The sequence below is a fragment of the Macaca fascicularis genome, chromosome 16 (genome assembly GCF_037993035.2).
Source record: "Macaca fascicularis isolate 582-1 chromosome 16, T2T-MFA8v1.1".
Taxonomy (NCBI): domain Eukaryota; kingdom Metazoa; phylum Chordata; class Mammalia; order Primates; family Cercopithecidae; genus Macaca; species Macaca fascicularis.
Window position 1 is genome coordinate 68,512,080 of NC_088390.1, and position 21,084 is coordinate 68,533,163.

Below are 21,084 nucleotides of genomic sequence, written 5' to 3' on the forward strand. Positions count from 1 at the left end.
TAAGTCTCTAATCCATCTTGAATTAATTTTCGTATAAGGAGTAAGGAAAGGATCCAGTTTCAGTGTTCTACTTATGGCTAGCCAATTTTTCCAGCACCATTAATTAAATAGAGAATCCTTTCCCCATTTCTTGTTTTTGTCAGGTTTGTCAATGATCAATTGGCTGTAGATCTGTGGTGGTATTTTGGAGGGCTCTGTCCTATTCCATTGGTCTATATCTCTGTTTTGGTACCAGTACCATGCTGTTTTGGTTACTGTAGCCTTGTTGTATAGTTTGAAGTCAGGTAGCGTGATGTCTACAGCTTTGTTCTTTTGACTTAGGATTGTATTGGCAATGCGGGGTCTTTTTTGGTTCCATATGAACTTTAAAGCAGTTTTTTTCCAATTCTGTGAAGAAAATCATTGATAGCTTAATGGGGATGGCACTGAATCTGTAAATTACCCTGGGCAGTATGGCCATTTTCACAGTATTGATTCTTCCTAACCGTGAGCATGGATATCCATGAGCATGGTATGTTCTTCCATTTGTTTGTGTCTTCTTGTATTTCACTGAGCAGTGGTTCGTAGTTCTCCTTGAAGAGGTCCTTTACATCCCTTATAAGTTGGATTCCTAGGTATTTTATTCCCTTTGAAGTTATTGTGAATGGGAGTTCATTCATGATTTGGCTCTCTGTTTGTCAGTTACTGGTGTATAAGAATGCTTGTGATTTTTGCACATTGATTTTGTATCCTGAGACTTTGCTGAAGTTGTTTATCAGCTTAAGGAGATTTTGGGCTGAGACGATGGGGTTTTCTAAATATACAATCATGTCATCTGCAAACAGGGACAATTTCACTCCCTCATTTCCTAATTGAATAGCCTTTATTTCTTTCTCTTACTTGATTGCCCTGGCCAGAACTTCCAACACTATGTTGAATAGGAGTGGTGAGAGAGAGCATCCCTCTCTTGTGCCGGTTTTCAAAGGGAATGCATCCAGTTTTTGCCCATTCAGTATGATATTGGCTGTGGGTTTCTCATAAATAGCTCTTATTATTTTGAGATACCTTCCATCAATACCGAATTTACTGAGAGTTTTTAGCATGAAGGACTGTTGAATTTTGTCAAAGGCCTTTTTTGCATCTATTGAGATAATCATGTGGTGTTTGTCTTTGGTTCTGTTTATGTGATGGATTACATTTATTGATTTGCATACGTTGAACCAGACTTGCATCCCAGGGATGAAGCCCACTTGATCATGGTGGATAAGCTTTTTGATGTACTGCTGGATTCGGTTTGCCAATATTTTATGGAGGATTTTTGCATCAATGTTCATCAGGGATATTGGTCTAAAATTCCTTTTTTGTTGTTGTGTCTCTGCCAGGCTTTGGTATCAGGATGATGTTGGCCTCATAAAATGAGTTAGGGAGGATTCCCTCTTTTTCTGTTTATTGGAATAGTTTCAGAAGGAATGGTACCAGTTCCTCTTTGTACCTCTGGTAGAATTCGGCCATGAATCCGTCTGGTCCTGGACTTTTTTTGGTTGGTAGGCTGTTAATCATTGTCTCAATTTCAGAGCCTACTATTGGTCTATTCAGGGATTCAACTTTTTCCTGGTTTAGTCTTGGGAGAGTGTAAGTGTCCAGGAAATTATCCATTTCTTGTAGATTTTCTAGTTTATTTGCGTAGAGGTGTTTATAGTATTCTCTGATGGTAGTTTGTATTTCTGTGGGGTCGGTAGTGATATCCCCTTTATCATTTTTATTGCATCTATTTGATTCTTCTCTCTTTTCTTCTTTATTAGTCTTGCTAGCAGTCTATCAATTTTGTTGGTCTTTTCAAAAAACCAGCTCCTGGATTCATTGATTTTTTGGAGGGTTTTTTGTGTCTCTGTCTCCTTCAGTTCTGCTCTGATCTTAGTTATTTCTTGCCTTCTGCTAGCTTTTGAATGTGTTTGCTCTTGCTTCTCTATTTCTTTTAACTGTGATGTTAGGGTGTCAATTTGAGATCTTTCCTGCTTTCTGTTGTGGGCATTTAGTGCTATGAATTTCCCTCTACACACTGCTTTAAATGTGTCCCAGAGATTCAGGTATGTTGTATCTTTGTTCTCAGTATTTTCAAAGAACATCTTTATTTCTGCCTTCATTTTGTTATGTACCAAGTAGTCATACAGTAGCAGGTTGTTTGGTTTCCATGTAGTTGAGCGGTTTTTATTGAGTTTCTTAGTCCTGAGTCCTAGTTTGATTACCCTGTGGTCTGAGAGACAGTTTTTTATAATTTCTGTTCTTGTACATTTGCTGAGGAGTGCTTTACTTCCAACTTTGTGGTCAATTTTGGAATAAGAGTGATGTAGTGCTGAGAAGAATGTATATTCTGTTGATTTGGGGTGGAGAGTTCTGTAGATGTCTATTAGGTCTGCTTGGTGCAAAGCTGAGTTCAGTTCCTGGATATCCTTGTTAACTTTCTGTCTTGTTGATCTGTCTGATGTTGACAGAGGGGTGTTAAAGTCTCCCATTATTATTGTTTGGGAGCCTAAGTCTCTTTGTAAGTCTCTAAGGACTTGCTTTATGAATCTGGGTGCTCCTGTATTGGGTGCATATATATTTAGGATAGTTAGCTCTTCCTGATGAATTGATCCCTTTACCATTATGTAATGGCCTTCTTTGTCTCTTTTGATCTTTGATGGCTTAAAGTCTGTTTTATCAGAGACTAGGATTGCAACCGCTGCTTTTTTTTCATTTTCCATTTGCTTGGTAGGTCTTCCTCCATCCCTTTATTTTGAGCCTATGTGTGTCTCTGCGTGTGAGATGGGTCTCCTGAATACAGCAAACTGATGGGTCTTGACTCTTTATCCAATTTGCCAGTCTGTGTCTTTTAATTGGACCATTTAGTCCATTTACATTTAAGGTTAGTATTGTTATATGTGAACCTGATCCTGTCATTATGATATTAGCTGGTTATTTTGCTCGTTAGTTGATGCGGTTTCTTCCTAGCATCGATGATCTTTACATTTTGGCATGTTTTTGCAATGGCTGGTATCGGTTGTTTCCTTTCCATGTTTAGTGCTTCCTTCAGGAGCTCTTGTATGGCAGGCTTGGTGGTGACAACAACTCTCAGCATTTGCTTGTCTGTAAAGGATTTTATTTCTCCTTCACTTATGAAACTTAGTTTGGCTGGATATGAAATTCTGCGTTGAAAATTCTTTTCTTTAAGAATGTTGAATATTGGCCCCCTACTCGCTTCTGGCTTGGAGAGTTTCTGCTGAGGGATCTGCTGTTAGTCTGATGGGCTTCTCTTTGTGGGTAACTCGACGTTTCTCTCTGGCTGCCCTTAACATTTTTTCCTTCATTTCCACTTTGGTGAATCTGACAATTATGTGTCTCGGAGTTGCTCTTTTCAAGGAGTATCTTTGTCGCATTCTCTGTATTCCTGAATTTGAATGTTGGCCTGCCTTACTAGGTTGAGGGAATTCTCCTGGATGATATACCGCGGAGTGTTTTCCAACTTTGTTCCATTTTCTCTGTCACTTTCAGGCACACCAATCAGACATAGATTTGGTCTTTTCACATAATACCATATTTCTTGGAGCCTTTGTTCATTTCATTTAACTCTTTTTTCTCTACACTTCTCGCTTCATTTCGTTCATTTGATCTTCAGTCACGATACTCTTTCTTCTGGTTGATCGAGTTGGTTACTGAAGCTTGTGCATTTGTCATGTAGTTCTCGTGTCATGGTTTTCATCTCTATCAGTCTTTTATGGTCTTCTCTGCATCGATTATTCTAGTTATCCATTCATCCATTCTTTTTTTAAGGTTTTTAGTTCCTTTGCACTGGGTACGTAGTTCCTCCTTTAATTCTGAGAAGTTTGATTGACTGAAGCCTTCTTCTCTCAACTCGTCCAAGTCATTCTCCGTCCAATTTTGTTCCGTTGCTGGCGATGAGCTGTGTTCCTTTGGAGGGGGAGATGCGCTCTGATTTTTTGAATTTCCAGCTTTTCTGCACTGCTTTTTCCCCATCTTTGTGGTTTTATCTGCCTTTGATCTTTGATGATGGTGACATACTGATGGGGTTTTGCTGTGGGTGTCCTTTCTGTTTGTTAGTTTTCCTTCTAATAGTCAGGACTCTCAGCTGCAGGTCTGTTGGAGTTTGCTTGAGGTCCACTCCAGACCCTATTTGCCTGGGTATCAGCAGCAGAGGTTGCAGAAGATTGAATATTGCTGAACGGCAAGTGTTGCTGTCAGATTCTTGCTCTGGAAGCTTCGTCTCAGAGGTGTACCCAGCCGTGTGAGGTGTCAGGTGTTGGTCTGCACCTAGTATGGGATGTCTCCCAGTTAAGCTACTCAGGGGTCAGGGACCCACTTGAGCAGGCAGTCTGTCCGTTCTCAGATCTCAACCTCTGTGCTGGGAGAACCACTGCTCTCTTCAAAGCTGTTCAGACAGGAACATTTACATCTGCAGAGGTTTCTGCTGCTTTTTGTTTAGCTATACCCTGTCCCCAGAGGTGGAGTCTACAGAGGCAGGCAGGCCTCCTTGAGCTGCAGTGGGCTCCCCCCAATTGGAGCTTTCTGGTGGCTTTGTTTACCTACTCAAGCCTCAGTAATGGTGGGCACCCCTCCCCCAGCCTCTCTGCCGCCTTGCAGTTAGATCTCAGACTGCTGTGCTAGCAATGAGGGAGGCTCTGTGGGCGTGGGACCATCTGGGCCAGGTGTGGGATATAATCTCCTGCTGTGCCGTTTGCTAAGACCCTTGGTAAAGTACAGTATTAGGGTGGGAGTTACCCAATTTTCCATTTGTTGTGTTCTCAGTTTCCCTTGGCTAGGAAAAGGAATTCCCTTCCCCCTTGCGCTTCCCAGGTGAGGCAGTGCCTCGCCCTGCTTCAGCTCTCACTGGTCGGGCTGCACCCACTGACCAGCACCGACTGTCTGACACGCCCCGGTGAGATGAACCCAGTACCTCAGTTGAAAATGCAGAAATCACCCGTCTTCTGTGTCACTCAGTCTGGGAGCTGGAGGCTGGAGCTGTTCCTATTTGGCCATCTTGGGCACCCCCTATGCCCACTTTTTAATGGGGTTGTTTGTTTTGAATCGTAAATTTAAGTTCCTTATAAGTTGTATGATTCTGGATGTTAGACCTTTGTCAGATGCATAGTTTGCAAAAATTTTCTCCCATTTTGTAGGTGGTCTGTTCACTCTGTTGATAGTTTCTTTTGCTGTGCAGAAGCTCTTTAGTTTTATTAGGTCCCATTTGTCAAGTTTTGCTTTTGTTGCAATTGCTTTGGTGTCTTTGTCATGAAGTTGATGCCGGGTTCTATGCCCAGACTAGTATTTCCTAGATTGCCTTCAGGGTTTTTATAGTTTTTGGCTTTAGATTTAAGTCTTTAATCCATCTTAAGTTGATTTTTGTATATGGTGTAAGAATGGGGTCCAGTTTCAATCTTCTGCTTATGACTAGCCAATTATCTCAGCACCATTTATTGAATAGGCAATTCTTTCCCCGTTGCTTGTTTTTGTGGATTTTGTTGAAGATCAGATTGTTGTAGGTGTGTGGTTTTATTTCTGGCTGTCTATTCTGTTCCATTGGTCTATGTGTCTGTTTTTGTACCAGTAAAAATAAAAATAAAAGACTATTTTTATTACTGTAGCCTCATGGTATAGTTTGAAGTCAGGTAATGTGATGCTTCTGGCCTTGTTCTTTTTATGTAGGATTGTCTTGAGTATTCAAGCTCTTTTTTGGTTCCATATGACTTTTAAAAAAGTGTTTTCTACTTCTATGAGGAACGTTGTTGGTAGTTTAATAGAAATAGTAAGGATATTGGCTTGAGCTTTTGTTGTTGTTGTTTTCTCTGCCAGGTTTTGGTATCAGGTTGATGCTTACTCCATAGAATAAGTTAGGAAGTAGTCTGTCCTCCTCAATTTTTGGGAATAGTTTCAGTAGGATTAGTACCAGCTCTTCCTTATGTATCTGATAAAATTCCACTGTGAATCTATCTGGTCCTGGACTTTTTCTAACTGGTAGGGTTTTTTTAAATTACTAATTCAATTTAGGAACTCATTATTTGTACGTTCAGGGACTCAATCTCTTCCTGGTTCAATCTTGGGAGGTTGTATGTTTTCAGGTATTTATCCATTTATTGTAGGTTTTCTAGGTGTTCATAATAGTCTCTGAGTGTTTTTTGTATTTCTGTGGCATTGGTGGTAACATCTCCTTTGTCATTACTTATTGTGTTTATTTGAATCTTCTCTTTTTCTTTAATAGTCCAGCTAGTGTTCTATCTTATTAATTATTTCAAAAAATCATCTCCTGCATTTATTGATATTTTGTATGGTTTTTCACATCTTAATTTTCTTCAGTTCAGCTCTGATTTTGGTTATTTCTTGCCTTCTAGTTTTGGAATTTGTTTGCTTTTGTTTCTCTAGTTCCTGTGGATGTGATGTCAGTTTATTAATCTGAGATTTTTTATTTAGGTGTTTAGTGCTATAAACTTCTCTCTTACCACTGCTGTAGCTGTATCCCAGAGATTCTGGTATGTTTTATATTTTTTATTAATTTCAAAGAATTTCTTGATTTCTGTCTTAATTTCATTATTTACCCACAAATCATTCAAGAGAAGATTGTTTAATTTCCATTTATTTTATGGTTTTGAGTGATTTTCTTAACTTTGATTTCTATTTGTATTGTACTGTGGTCTGCGAGTGTGGTTGTTATGATTTCTTTTTTTTTTTTTTTGTATTTAGTGAGGGTTGTTTTATGCCTAATTGTGTGGTTAATTTTAGAGTATGTGAGCCCCAGAATCTTGATTGCAATTGTCTTTCACCAAAGGATCTTATGAAGGTAAAAATAATAATAGTTAAAAAATAAGTGAACCAGCACTTAGAATTAGGCTATTTGCAAATTACTCTAATTTAACTAACTTGTTATTTGAGCAGTGTTTTGTAGTTCTCATTGTGGAGGTATTTCACCTCCTTGTTAGCTGTAGTCCTAGGTATTTTATTTTTTTGTGCCTATTGTAAATTGGATTGCATTCTTGATTTGGCCCTCAGTTTGGATGCTCTTGGTGTGTAGGAATGCTACTGACTTTTGCACATTGATTTTCTATCCTGGGTGGCTGGGATGGAGGGCACCAAGTCCTAGGCTGCACATAGCAGGGGGACTCTGGGCCCGGCATACAAAATCATTTTTTTCTCCTAGGCCTCTTGGCCCTGTGATGGAAGGGGCTTGCCATGAAGACCTATGACATGCCCTGGAGACATTTTCCCCATTGTCTTGGGGTTTAACATTCATCTCCTTGTTACATATGCAAATTTCTGCAGCCAGCTTGAATTTCTCCCCAGAAAATGGATTTTCTTTTCTATCACATTGTCAAGCTGCAAATTTTCCAAAGTTTTACACTCTGCTTTCCTTTTAAAACTGAATGCTTTTTTATGGCTGCATAGTATTCCATGGTGTATATGTGCCACATTTTCTTAATCCAGTCTGTCACTGATGGACATTTGGGTTGATTCCAAGTCTTTGCTATTGTGAATAGTACCACAATAAACATACGTGTGCATGTGTCTTTATAGCAGCATGATTTATAATCCTTTGGTTATATACCTAGTAATGGGATGGCTGGGTCATATGGTACTTCTAGTTCTAGATCCTTGAGGAATTGCCATACTGTTTTCCATAATGGTTGAACTAGTTTACAATCCCACCAACAGTGTAAAAGTGTTCCTATTTCTCCACATCCTTTCCAGCACCTGTTGTTTCCTGACTTTTTAATGATTGCCATTCTAACTGGTGTGAGATGATATCTCACTGTGGTTTTGATGTGCATTTCTCTGATGGCCAGTGATGATGAGCATTTTTTCATGTGTCTGTTGGCTGTATGGACATGGATGCAGCTGGAAACCATCGTTCTCAGCAAACTATCGCAAGAACAGAAAACCAAACACCGCATGTTCTCACTCATAGGTGGAAACTGAACAATGAGATCACTTGGACTCGGGAAGGGGAACATCACACACCGGGGCCTATCATGGGGAGGGGGGAGGGGGGAGGGGGAAGAGGGGAGGGATTGCATTGGGAGTTATACCTGATGTAAATGACGAGATGATGGATGCTGATGAGTTGATGGGTGCAGCACACCAACATGGCACAAGTATACATATGTAACAAACCTGCACGTTATGCACATGTACCCTAGAACTTAAAGTATAATAAAAAAAAAAGAATGTACCTTAAAATTATGGTTATTCCCTCCCCACACAAATACAGATATCATCTTCCCTTGGCACAATGAACACACTATAATTCCAAAAAGTTGAGGCATTTATTACAAGTAAAAGATATGGGTAAATGGTCACAAGTCACCTTTAAAATAATTACAAAGCATGTTTTGTGATATTTATGAATTTCCAGTAGAGCTATTCTAAAAGTAAGAACTTCCTCTGATTTAAGATATGTTGGACTTTTAGGTGCAAATAGTACTCAATAAAGATAATAAAAATTGTATGTAACAGTCATTGAGAACTTCTTTGTGTCAGATACATAAGCTATTTCATGTTAGATAAAAAATTATACTTAACTCTCACCATATCTCAATATTATATCTCCCATTTGGGAGATGATAAAGCTGATGCAGATACTGTGTAATATAATTGTTTTTGCTATTTCTTTTTATAGTCAGATAAAATAGTCACATTTTGGGAAATTTTTAAGCACAGTGTTTCCAGAAGAAAAAAAAAAAAAGATTTCTTTGCATTTGATTCAACAGGTGTTATTCATCTGCTCTGGCCTATCATAGGAGAAACGTGTTGAGCTTTAGCATCAGATCTATGTAGTATCTCAGCTCTATCCCTTACCATCTTTGTCATTTTCAACAAGTAACTAAATATCTCTGACCTGTTTTCTCAGTTACAAAGTGAGGTAATAATACCTGATGTATGAATTCTTTTGGGAGAAGTCAAAACATTATATAATGAAAGCAATGCTTGGGAAATGGAAGATGATATTATTTAGACCTACATTGGGGCTGGAAATAAAATAAATAAAGAACAACTTTATGCCCTGCTCTTTGTAGCTTGTGCAACCTCATGAGAAAAATGGATGCCCCAGGAATCCAGCTGTAATATACAACTGTCAGAGAAACACTTTTAACCAAAGTACAATGTGCTGTGAGAGTGCAGAAGAAAAATGATTAATTCTGACTTGATTAACATTTTTGCTTCATACATTTGTCATAGTAAATAAACTAATTTGTTTAGAAAACGACACCAGTCCTTGTTCAACACATTTCACAAAGAAATTCATCCATGGTTTTAATATGCACCCTTGGTTATTCTAAGGAGAGTTAAATAATAATTTTATAACTTTGGAGCTATTAAGAGGGGTGTTATATATCCATTCATTATTAGTTTCCTATGTATTCAGACAGAAAAACTGAGGACAAAGTAAAGCTTCTTGTAAAAGTTTGTCAAGCAAGTTATAGGTAACTTTACAACTTCTCAAACCCAGATTTGATAACATCTACTCAATTAAGGTTTTCAAGACAGACCAAGAGAATGATACATTAAGGCAAAATTGTCACGTCTGGTTTAAAACAACATAGCTCAAGGAAGGTTATGCAGAAAATTTAAGGCTTAAATATAAATTATTGCAACAATAAAAATAAGAGTTCATGTATCAAAGCTGAAATGCAACTATTGTAACAAGAGAATCAATAATTCCTCTTCAATAGCAATTTTCCTTACTTGATTCTACATTCCAGAAACAGTGAAAACATTTTTCTGTGATTCCATTAGCAATAAATTACATCTTGAGCAAGTGAAATCATGTAAAGTGGGGCTTTTGTGATCGTTGAAAAAGCTGATGCTTTATAGTTAAAGACCAAACAATAATCAAGAAGAAAACATCACCTTTCTCTCACTGCACTGCCAGTGGAGATCTAGTTTATCCGTGAGCAAGCCAGAGACAGAGTAAATCCCCTACCAAGTGGCAAACCTTAAAGACAATCCCAAATGGGCATTTCACACGTTGAAAATATACAACTCTGATAATGTGTATTTTACTTCCAAAATTCTTCCATGGTTCCATTTTGTTTTTACATTTATGTTAAATTTGTCATACAGACAAACAACATAAGGATTGATGTTTTGATCCTTTTTCAAGAAATTCATCTGCAGGGGTAAATACATACAGGTAATCTGCTGCCCTCTTTGAAAATCTTAAACTACTACATGGAAACACTGAAGTTGAAAATTTTTAACTGTTGGACTATTTGTTTTACTAAAAGAGAATTAATTTTTGTAAAATTAAATCACTCTTCATTTCACAAAAAAAAAAAAAAAAAAAAAAAAAACTAAATGCTTTTAACAGCACCCAAGTTACCTCTTGAATGCTTTGCTGCTTAGAAATTTCTTCTGCCAGATACCCTAAATCATCTCCCTCAAGTTCAAAGTTCCACAAATCTCTAGGGGAGGGGCAAAATGCTGCCAATCTCTTTGCTAAAATGTAGCAAGAGTCACCTTTACTCCAGTTCTCAACAAGTTCCTCATTTCCATCTGAGACCACCTCCGCCTGGATTTCATTGTCCATATCATTATCACCATTTTGGTCAAAGCCATTCAACAAGTCTCTAGGAAGTTCCAAACTTTCCTACATTTTCCTGTCTTCTTCTGAGCCCTCCAAACTGTTCCAACCTCTATTTGTTACCCAGTTCCAAAGTGCCTTCCACATTTTCAGGTATCTTTTCAGCAGTGCCCCACTCTACTGGTACCAATTTACCGTATTAGTTTGATTTCATGCTGTTGAAAAAGACATACTCAAGACTGGCCAGGTGCGGTGTAATCCTAGCACTTTGGGAGGGCGAGATGGGAAGATTACAAGGTCAGGAGTTCAAGACCAGCCTGGCCAATATAGTGAAACCCTGTCTCTACTAAAAATACAAAAATTACCCAGACGTGATGGTGTGTACCTATAGTCCCAGCTACTTGGGAAGCTGAGGCAAAAGAATTGCTTGAATCTGGGAGTTGGAGGTTGCAGTGAGCTGAGATCATGCCACTGCACTCCAGCCTGGGTGACAGAGCAAGACTCTGTCTCAGAAATAAATACATAAATAGAAAACAAAAATAAATAAAAGACATACCCAAGACTGAGCAATTTACAAAAGACACCGGTTTAATGAACTTACAATTCCACATGGCTGGGGAGGCCTCACAATCATGGCAGAAGGCAAGGAGGAGCAAGTCACAGCTTACGTGAATGGCAGCAGGCAAAGAGAGCTTGTGCAGGGAAACTCTCCCTTATAAAACTGTCAGATCTTATGAGACTTATTCACTATCACAAGAACAGCATGGGAAAGACCTGCCCCCATGATTCAGTTACCTCCCACTGGGTCCCTCCCTCAACATGTGGAAATTCAAGATGAGATTTGGGTGGGGACATAGCCAAACCATATCAGTAATATTGAGATTTTATTCATATTATTGCTGACCACATGTATCTTCTTTTGAAATGTGTTCATGTCCTTTGCCCACTTTTTAATGTTTTTTTCCCTTGTAAATTTGCTTGAGTTCCTTATAGATGCTGGATATTGGAACTTTTTCAGATGCATAGTTTGCAAAATTTTTTTTCCCATTCTTTAGGTTGCCTGTTTACTCTGTTGATAGTTTCTTTTGCTGTTCAGAAGCTGTTTAGTTTAATTAGATCCCATTTGTCAATGTTTACTTTTGTTGCAATTGCTTTTGGAGTCTTCATCATGAAATCTTTGCCCATTCCTATGTCCAGAATGGTTTCCTAGATTGTCTTCCAGGGTTGCTTATAGTTTTGGGTTTTAAATTTAATGTAAATTTTTAATCCGTCTTGAGTTGATTTTTGTAAATGGTGTAAGGAAGGGGTTCAGTTTCAATCTTTTGCATATTTCTAGCCAGTTATCCGAGCACCGTTTATTGAATAGGGAGTCATTTCCCATTGCTTGTTTTTGTGAGCTTTGTCAAAGATCAGATGGTTGTAGGTTTGTGGCCTTCTTTCTTAGCTCTCTATACTGTTCCATTGGTCTATGTGTCTGTTTTTGAACCGCTATCATCCTGTTTTGGTTACTTTAGCTCTGTAGTTTAGTTTGAAGTCAGGTAGTATGATGCTTCCTGCTTTGTTCTTTTTTTGCTTAGTATTGCATTGGCTACTCAGGCCCATTTTGGCTCCATATGAATTTTAGAATATTGTTTTCTAATTCTGTGAAGAATGTCATTGGTAGGTTGATAGGAATAGCATTGAATCTGTAAATTGCTTTGGGCAGTTTGGCCATTTTAACACTATTGATTCTTCTATGTATGAGCATGGAATGTTTTTTCATTTGTTTGTGTTATCTCTGATTTCTTTGAGCAGTGTTTTGTAGTTCTCTTCGTAAAGATCTTTCATGTCCCTGGGTACCTGTATTCCTAGGTATTTTATTGAAAGGCTGACTTTTTAACTCTGTTATTTTTTTTTTTTTTTTTTTTTTTTTTTTTTTTTGAGACGGAGTCTTGCTCTGCCGCCCAGGCTGGAGTGCAGTGGCCTGATCTCAGCTCACTGCAAGCTCCGCCTCCCGGGTTCACGCCATTCTCCTGCCTCAGCCTCCCGAGTAGCTGGGACTACAGGCACCCGCCACCTCGCCCGGCTAGTTTTTTGTATATTTTAGTAGAGACGGGGTTTCACCATGTTAGCCAGGATGGTCTCGATCTCCTGACCTCGTGATCCACCCGTCTCGGCCTCCCAAAGTGCTGGGATTACAGGCTTGAGCCACCGTGCCCGGCCAACTCTGTTATTTTTTTAATATTTATTAATTGGCATTCTACTTTAAGAGAAAGCTTTTTCCTTCTCAACCATATCAGTATAATGCAAGGAAAGACTTTCTATTCCTCATTTATTTATTCATTTGTTTATATCAGTATAGACTCACAGATTGAATTCAATGAGCTATAATTCATTACTCTCATTGTTTATTTTCGTGCTTAAGTTCTTTGTTCTCTATTTTTAATATAAAATGCTTTTTGTATTCATCATTATATCATCAACATGCTTCCATATCAGTATACAAAGATTACTGAAGAATTTTTAAGGATCCTGAGGTAATCAAATCTGTGCTTTACAAGTATACATATGTAACAAACCTGCACGTTATGCACATGTACCCTAGAACTTAAAGTATAATAATAATAAATAAATTTAAAAAAAAAATCTGTGCTTTAGTGTAATCACTCACTCTGGTAGCCATGTGGGAAATGAGCTGGAAAAGAATTAGACTGAAGACAGTGTTGAGTGAGGGTTGGGGTGGTGAGGACAGAGATTAGAAGAAGCAGTCCCGTTTTCTTTAAACCTGGGTAAAATAATTTAAAAAAATTATTATACTTTAAGTTCAAGGGTACATGTGCAAAACGTGCAGGTTTGTTACATAGGTATATATGTGCCGTGTTGGTTTGCTGCACCGGTTAACTCGTCATTTACATTAAGTATTTCTCCTAATGCTATCCCTCCCCCCTCATCCCCAACCCCACGACAGGCCCTGGGGTGTGATGTTCCCTGCCCTGTATCCAAGTGTTCTCATTGTTCAATTCCCACCTATGTGTGAGAACATGTGGTGTTTGGTTTTCTTTCCTTGTGATAGTTTGCTCAGAATGATGGTTTCCAGCTGCATCCATGTCCCTGCAAAGAACATGAACTCATCCTTTTTATGACTGCATAGTATTCCATGGTATATATGTGCCACGTTTTCTTAATGCAGTCTATCATTGATGGACATTTGGATTGGTTCCAAGTCTTGGCTATTGTGAATAGTGCCACAATAAACATACATGTGCATGTGTCTTTATAGTAGCATGATATATAATCCTTTGGGTATATACACCCAGTAATGGATTGCTGGGTCAAATGGTATTTCTAGTTCTAGATCCTTGAGGAATCGCCACACTGTCTTCCACAATGGTGGAACTAGTTTACACTCCCGCCAACAGTGTAAAAGTGTTCCTATTTCTCCACATCCTCTCCAGCACCTGTTGTTTCCTGACTTTTTAATGATCTCCATTCTAACTGGTATGAGATGGTATCTCATGGTGCTTTTGCTTTGCATTTCCCTGATGGCGAGTGATGATGAGCATTTTTTTCATGTGTCTGTTGGCTGCATAAATGTCTTGTTTTGAAAAGTGTCTGTTCATATCCTTTGCCCACTTTTTGATGGGGTTGTTTGATTTTTTCTTGTAAATTTGTTTAAGTTTTTTTGTAGATTCTGGGTATTAGCCCTTTGACAGATGGGTAGATTACAAAAATTTTCTCCCATTCTTTAGGTTGCCTGTTCACTCTGATGGTAGTTTATTTTGCTGTGCAGAAGCTCTTTAGTTTAATTAGATCCCATTTGTCTATTTTGGATTTTGTTGCCATTGCTTTTGGTGTTTCAATAATGAAGTCCTTGCCCATGCCTATGTCCTCAATGGTATTGCCTAGGTTTTCTTGTAGGGTTTTTTATGGATTAGGTCTAACGTTTAAGTCTTTAATCCATCTTGAATTAATTTTTGTGTAAGATGTAAGAAAGGGATCCAGTTTTAGCTTTCTACATATGGCTAGCCAGTTTTTCCAGCACCATTTGTTAAATAGGGAATCCTTTCCCCATTTCTTGTTTTTGTCAGGTTGGTCAAAGATCAGATGGTTGTAGATGTGTGGTGTTATTTCTGAGCCCTCTGTTCTGTTTCATTGGTCTATATACAGGTTTGGTACGAGTGCCATGCTGTTTTAGTTGCTGCATCCTTATAGTATAATTTGAAGTCAGGTAGTGTGATACCTCCTGCTTTGTTCTTTTTGCTTAGGATTGTCTTGGCAATGCGGGCTCTTTTTTGGTTCCATGTGAACTTTAATTTTTTCCAATTCTCTGAAGAAAGTCATTGTTAGCTTGATGGGGATGGCATTGATTCTATAAATTGCCTTGTGCAGTATAGCCATTTTCGTGATATTGATCCTTCCTATCCATGAGCATGGAATGTTCTTCCATTTGTTTGTGTCCTCTTTTATTTCGTTGAGCAGTAGTTTGCAGTTCTCCTTGAAGAGGTCCTTCACTTCCCTTGTAAGTTGGATTCCAATGTATTTTATTCTCTTTGTAGTAATTGTGAATGGGAGTTCACTCATTATTTGGCTCTCTGTTTGTCTGGTATTAGTATATAGGAATGCTTGTGATTTTTGCACATTGGTTTTGTATCCTGAGACTTTGCTGAAGTTGCTTGTCAGCTTAAGGAGATTTTTGGGCTGAGATGATAGGGTTTTCTAAATATACAGTCATGTCATCTGCAAACAGGGACAACTTGACACCCTCTTTTCCTAATTGAATACCCTTTATTTCTTTCTCTTGCCTGATTGTCCTGGCCAGAACTTCCAACACTATGTTGAATAGGAGTGGTGAGAGAGGGCATCCCTGTCTTGTGCCAGTGTTCAAAGGGAATACTTCCAGTTTTTGCCCATTTGGTATGATATTGGCTGTGGGTTTGTCATAAATAGCAGTTATGATTTTGAGATATGTTCCACAATGCCTAGTTTATTGAGAGTTTTTAGCATGAAGAGCTGTTTAATTTTGTTGAATGCCTTTTCTGCGTCTATTGAGATAATCATGTGGTTTTTATCTTTGGTTCTGTTTATGTGATGGATTATGTTTATTGATTTGCCTATGTTGAACAGCCTTGCATCCCAGGGATGAAGCTGACTTGATCATGGTGGATAAGCTTTCTGATGTGCTGCTGGTTTTGGTTTGCCAGCATTTTATTGAGGATTTTTGCATCGATGTTCATCAGGGATATTGGTCTAAAAATCTCTGTTTTTGTTGTGTCTCTGCCAGGCTTTGGTATCAGGATGATGTTGGCCTCATAAAATGAGTTAGGGAGGATTCCCTCTTTTTCTATTGATTGGAATAGTTTCAGAAGGAATGGTACCAGCTCCTCCTCGTACCTCTGGTAGAATTTGGCTGTGAATCTGTCTGGTCCTGGACTCTTTTTGGTTGGTAGCCTATTAAAGATTGCCTCAATTTCAGAGCCTGTTATTGGTCTATTCAGTGATTCAACTTCTTCCTGGTTTAGTCTTGGGAGGGTGTATGTGTCCAGGAATTGATCCATTTCTTGTAGATTTTCTAGTTTATTTGCGTAGAGGTGTTTATAGTATTCTCTGGTGGTAGTTTGTATGTCTGTGGGATTGGTGGTGATATCCCCTTAATCAATTTTTATTACATCTATTTGATTCTTCTCTCTCTTCTTTATTAGTCTTGCTAGTGATCTATCAATTTTGTTGATCTTTTCAAAAACCAGCCCCTGGATTCACTGATTTTTTGAATGTTTTGTGTGTGTGTGTGTGTGTGTGTGTGTGTGTGTGTCTATCTCCTTCAGTTCAGTCCTGATCTTAGTTATTTCTTGCCTTCTGCTAGCTTTTGAATGTGTTTGCTCTTGCTTCTCTAGTTCTTTTCATTGTAATGGTAGCGTGTTGATTTTAGATCTTTCCTGCTTTCTCATGTGGGCATTTAGTGCTATAAATTTCCCTCTGCACACAGCTTTAAATGTGTCCCACAGATTCTGATATGTTGTGTCTTTGTTCTCATTGGTTTCAAAGAACATCTTTATTTCTGCCTTCATTTCGTTATTTACTCAGTAGTCATTTAGGAGCAGGTTGTTCAGTTTCTATGTAGTTGTGTGGTTTTGAGTGAGTTTCTTAATCCTGAGTTCTAATTTGATTGCACTGTTATCTGAGAGACAGTTTGTTGTGATTTCTGTTCTTTTACATTTCCTGAGGAGTGCTTTATTTCCAACTATGTGGTCAATTTTGGAATAAGTGTGATGTGCTGAGAAGAATGTATATTCTGTTGATTTGGTTTGGAGAGTTCTGTAGATGTCTATTAGGTCTCTTGGTGCAGAGCTGAGTTCAAATCCTGAATATCTTTGTTAACTTTGTGTCTCATTGATCTGTCTAATACTGACAGTGGGGTGTTTAAGTCTCCCATTATTATTGTGTGGGGGTCTAAGTCTTTTTGCAGGTGTCTCAGGACTTGCTCTATGAATCTGGGTGCTTCTGTATTGGGTACATATATATTTAGGATAGTTAGCTGTTCTCGCTGAATTGATCCTATTACCATTATGTAATGGCCTTCTTTGTCTCTTTTGATCTTTGTTGGTTTAAAGTCTGTTGTATCAGAGACTAGGATTGCAACCCCTGCTTTTTTTTTTCTTTCCATTTGCTTGGTAGATCTTCCTCCATCCCTGTATTTTAAGCCTATATATGTCTCTGCACGTGAGATAGGTCTCCTGAATACAGCCCCTGATGGGTCTTGGCTCTTTATCCAATTTGCCAGTCTGTGTCTTTTAATTGGGGTATTTAGCCCATTTACATTTAAGGTTAATATTGTTATGTGTGAATTTGATCCCGTCATTATGATGTTAGCTGGTCATTTTGCCCTTTAGTTGATGCAGTTTCTTCCTAGTATCAATGGTCTTTACAATTTGGCATGTTTTTGCAGTGGCTGGTACTGGTTGTTCCTTTCCGTGTTTAGTGTTTCCTTCAGGAGCTCTTGTAAGGCAAGCCTGGTGGTGACAGAATCTCTCAGCATTTGCTTGTCTGTAAAGGATTTTATTTCTCCTTTACTTATGAAGCTTAGTTTGGCTGGATATGAAATTCTGGGTTGAAAATTCTTTTCTTTAAGAATGTTGAATATTGGCCCCCAGTCTCTTGTGGCTTGTAGAGTTTCTGCCGAGAGATATGCTGTTAGTCTCATGGACTTCCCTTTGTGGGTAACCCGACGTTTCTCTCTGGCCGCCCTTAACATTTTTCCTTCATTTTAACCTTGGTGAATCTGACAATTGTGTGTCTTGGAGCTGCTCTTCTTGAGGAGTATCTTTGTGGAGTTCTCTGTATTTCATGAATTTGAATGTTGGCCTGCCTTGCCAGGTTGGGGAAGTTCTCCTGGATCATATCCTGAAGGGTGTTTTCCAACTTGGTTCCATTCTCCCCACTACTTTCAGGTACACCAATGAAATGTAGATTTGGTCTTTTCACGTAGTCCCATATTTCTTGGAGGCTTTGTTCGTTGTTTTTTTGTTTTTTTTGTTTTTTTTTTACTTTTTTCTCTAAACTTCTCTTCTTGCTTTATTTAATTAACTTGATCTTCAATCACTGATACCCTTTCTTCCACTTGATTGAATTGGCAATTGAAGCTTGTGCATGTGTCACGTAGTTCTCGTGCCATGGTTTTCAGCTCCAGCAGGTCATTTAAGGTCTTCTCTACACTGTTTATTCTACTTAGTCTTTTGTCTAATCTTTTTTCAAGGTTTTTAGCTTTCTTGCAATGGGTTTGAACATCCTCCTTTAACTCGGAGTAGTTTGTTATTACTGACCTTCTGAAGCCTACTTCTGTCAGCTCATCAGAGTCATTCTCCATCCAGCTTTGTTCCATTGCTGGCGAGGAGCTCCAATCCTTTGGAGAAGAGGTGCTCGGTTTTTAGAATGTTAAGCTTTTCTGCTCTGGTTTCTCCCCATCCGTGTGGTTTTATCTACCTTTGGTCTTTGATGTTGGTGACCTACAGATGGGGTTTTGGTGTGGATGTCTTTTTGTTGATGTTGATGCTATTCCTTTCTGTTTGTTAGTTTTCCTTCTAATAGTCAGGTCCCTCAGCTGCAGGGTCTATTGGAGTTTGGAGTTTGCTGGAGGTCTCAGTTTGTCTCAGTATCACCAGCAGAGGCTGCAGAACAGCAAATATTGCAGAAGAGCAAATATTGCTGCCTGATCCTTCCTCTGGAAGGTTCATCTCAGAGGGGCACCAGGCTATATGAAGTGTCAGTCAGCCCCTACTGGGGGGTGTCTCTCAATTAGGCTACACAGAGGTCAGGGACCCACTTGAGGAGGCAGTCTGTCCATTCTATGCTCAAACACTTTGCTGGGAGAACCACTGCTCTCTTCAGAGCTGTTAGGGACTTTTAAGTCTGCAGAAGTTTCTGCTGCCTTTTGCTCAGCTATGCCCTGCCCCAAGAGGTGGAGACTACAGAGGCAGCCAGCCTTGCTGAGCTGCAGTGGGCTCTGCCCAGTTCAAGCTTCCTTGGCTGCTTTGTTTACCTACTCAAGCTTCAGCAATGGTTGACGCCTCTCCCTGTGCCTGGCTGCTGCACTAGCAGTAAGCAAGGTTTGATCTCAGACTACTGCACTAGCAGTAAGCAAGGCTCTGTGAGTGTGGGAGCCGCCAAGCAGACGCGGGATATAATCTCCTGGTGTGCCATTTCCTAAGACCATTGGAAAAGCACAGTATTTGAGTGGGAGTGTCCCTTTTCCAGGTACTGTATGTCATGGCTTCCCTTGGCTAGGTAAGGGAAATCCCCAAACCCTTGCACTTCCTGGGTGAGGCAATGCCCCACCCTGCTTCGGCTCACCGTCTGTGGGCTGCACCCACTGTCCAACCAGTCCCAATGAGATAAACCATGTACCTCAGTTGGAAATGCAGAAATCACCCGTCTTCTGTGTCAGTCATGCTGAGAGCTGCAGATCGGAGCTGTTCCTATTCGGTCACTTTGGAACGGAATCCTCCTATTATTATTCAATTAAAATTATTTCCCTCTGTGGGGATTTAAAGATAAGGAAATGATGTTTCCCCTCAAACAATGTCCAGTAGTTCATTGGATAGATAGATCTGTAGCTTAGAAGAGTTGTCTGACCTGAGATTTAGATTTACAAATATTTAACATTATGATGGTAGCCATCATATAGAATGTTTACTACTTCTAATCACTGTGAAAAGCATTTTACATATACTATCTTACCCATTTCTCACAATAATCATTTGAACTAGATTTCATTATTTCCATTTACCAATAAATAAATCAATAATCATACAGTTAGATGATTTGTAGCTATATGAGTATTAATTTATTAGCTGCTAAGTGGTAGAGCTGGAATTTAGTTAAGCCATGGATTAAATGAGATATCTCCAGGCAATTCAAGAGGTTTTTTTTACTCAATTTATAGTTATGTAGTTCATCAGAAGTATTGTTGTATTTTGTGCCTAGCTATGAAACCAAAACACTAGGTGCATGGCTTGTTAGATTATACAAAGACAAAAAAAATTAGATCAGGGTTTCTCAACCTTGGCATCATTGATATTTTGGATTAGATAATTCTTTGTTGTGGGGAGCTGTACTGTGCATTGCAGCATGTTCAGCGGCATCTCTGTTGTCTATCCATTAGATTCCAGTAGTGCTCCATAATTGTGACAACCAAAAATGTCTCCAGAAATTGTCAAATGTTTCCTAGGAGGCAAAATTGCCCAGTTAAGAACCACTGATGTAAACATTTGAGTTGGCATTCACACTGTATTTAATGTTGTTTATGAAAATGTATTCTCTATATAATGATCAGGGAATTTATAATGCTTATGAATACATATTTATTAAATATCTGGTATGTAAATTAATCAGTTTATTCATTCTTTCAGTCAATCAATAAAAATTTACTGTGTGTTTATTGTGGGCAGTCACTGTACTAGGCATTGGTAATACAAAGATAAACAAGACAGTTCCTGACTCAATAGAGCCTACAGTCTAGTGAGTATTACAATTATATAAATTTTGCAGCCTACAACTTTCTTAGGTCATAAACTCATGAGTACAAAATCTGGACTGTTTTTATTTTTCTATCTTATCTTGGTTGAATTAAAAATGTTAAAGTTTTTGCACATGTGAGTTTGTGTTCTGAGTGATCTTAGCTACTGGTATAAATTATGTTCCAATCAGCATTTTTGTAAGTTAAATCAAGATGTTCTCATTTTTCCCTTCTCCAGAGGGTTGCATCTATGTTCTGGGAGACTTATGTGGAGGTGCAGGGGAAAAGGAGGTGCCCGCTATTCAGATATTTTTATGATAATATGTCTGTTTTGATCCTCGTTTATCGTTGTCCTTTCATGTTGGCGCTAACTGAATAACCTGAATTTTAATCTGGCATTATATCTTGCATGCACTTGCACTGGTTACTTTGCACTCTTAGCTTGACTGCCAGGCTGCTTTGGGGCTTTTGACTCTTACCAGCCTCTGTTCCCTTCACTGTGTCATGGAAAATATTTTGCTATTCTTGCATGCCATGCTGGGGCTGTGGA

The 21,084-nt window shown here is 38.8% G+C and overlaps 1 protein-coding gene across 1 annotated transcript in view; it reads left to right on the forward strand.

The window, feature by feature from the left end:
• The window catches only part of EFCAB13 (EF-hand calcium binding domain 13), a 240,572-nt gene that overhangs the window by 210,255 nt on the left and 9,233 nt on the right, over positions 1-21,084 (forward strand). The gene's annotated exons all lie outside the window — the stretch shown is intronic.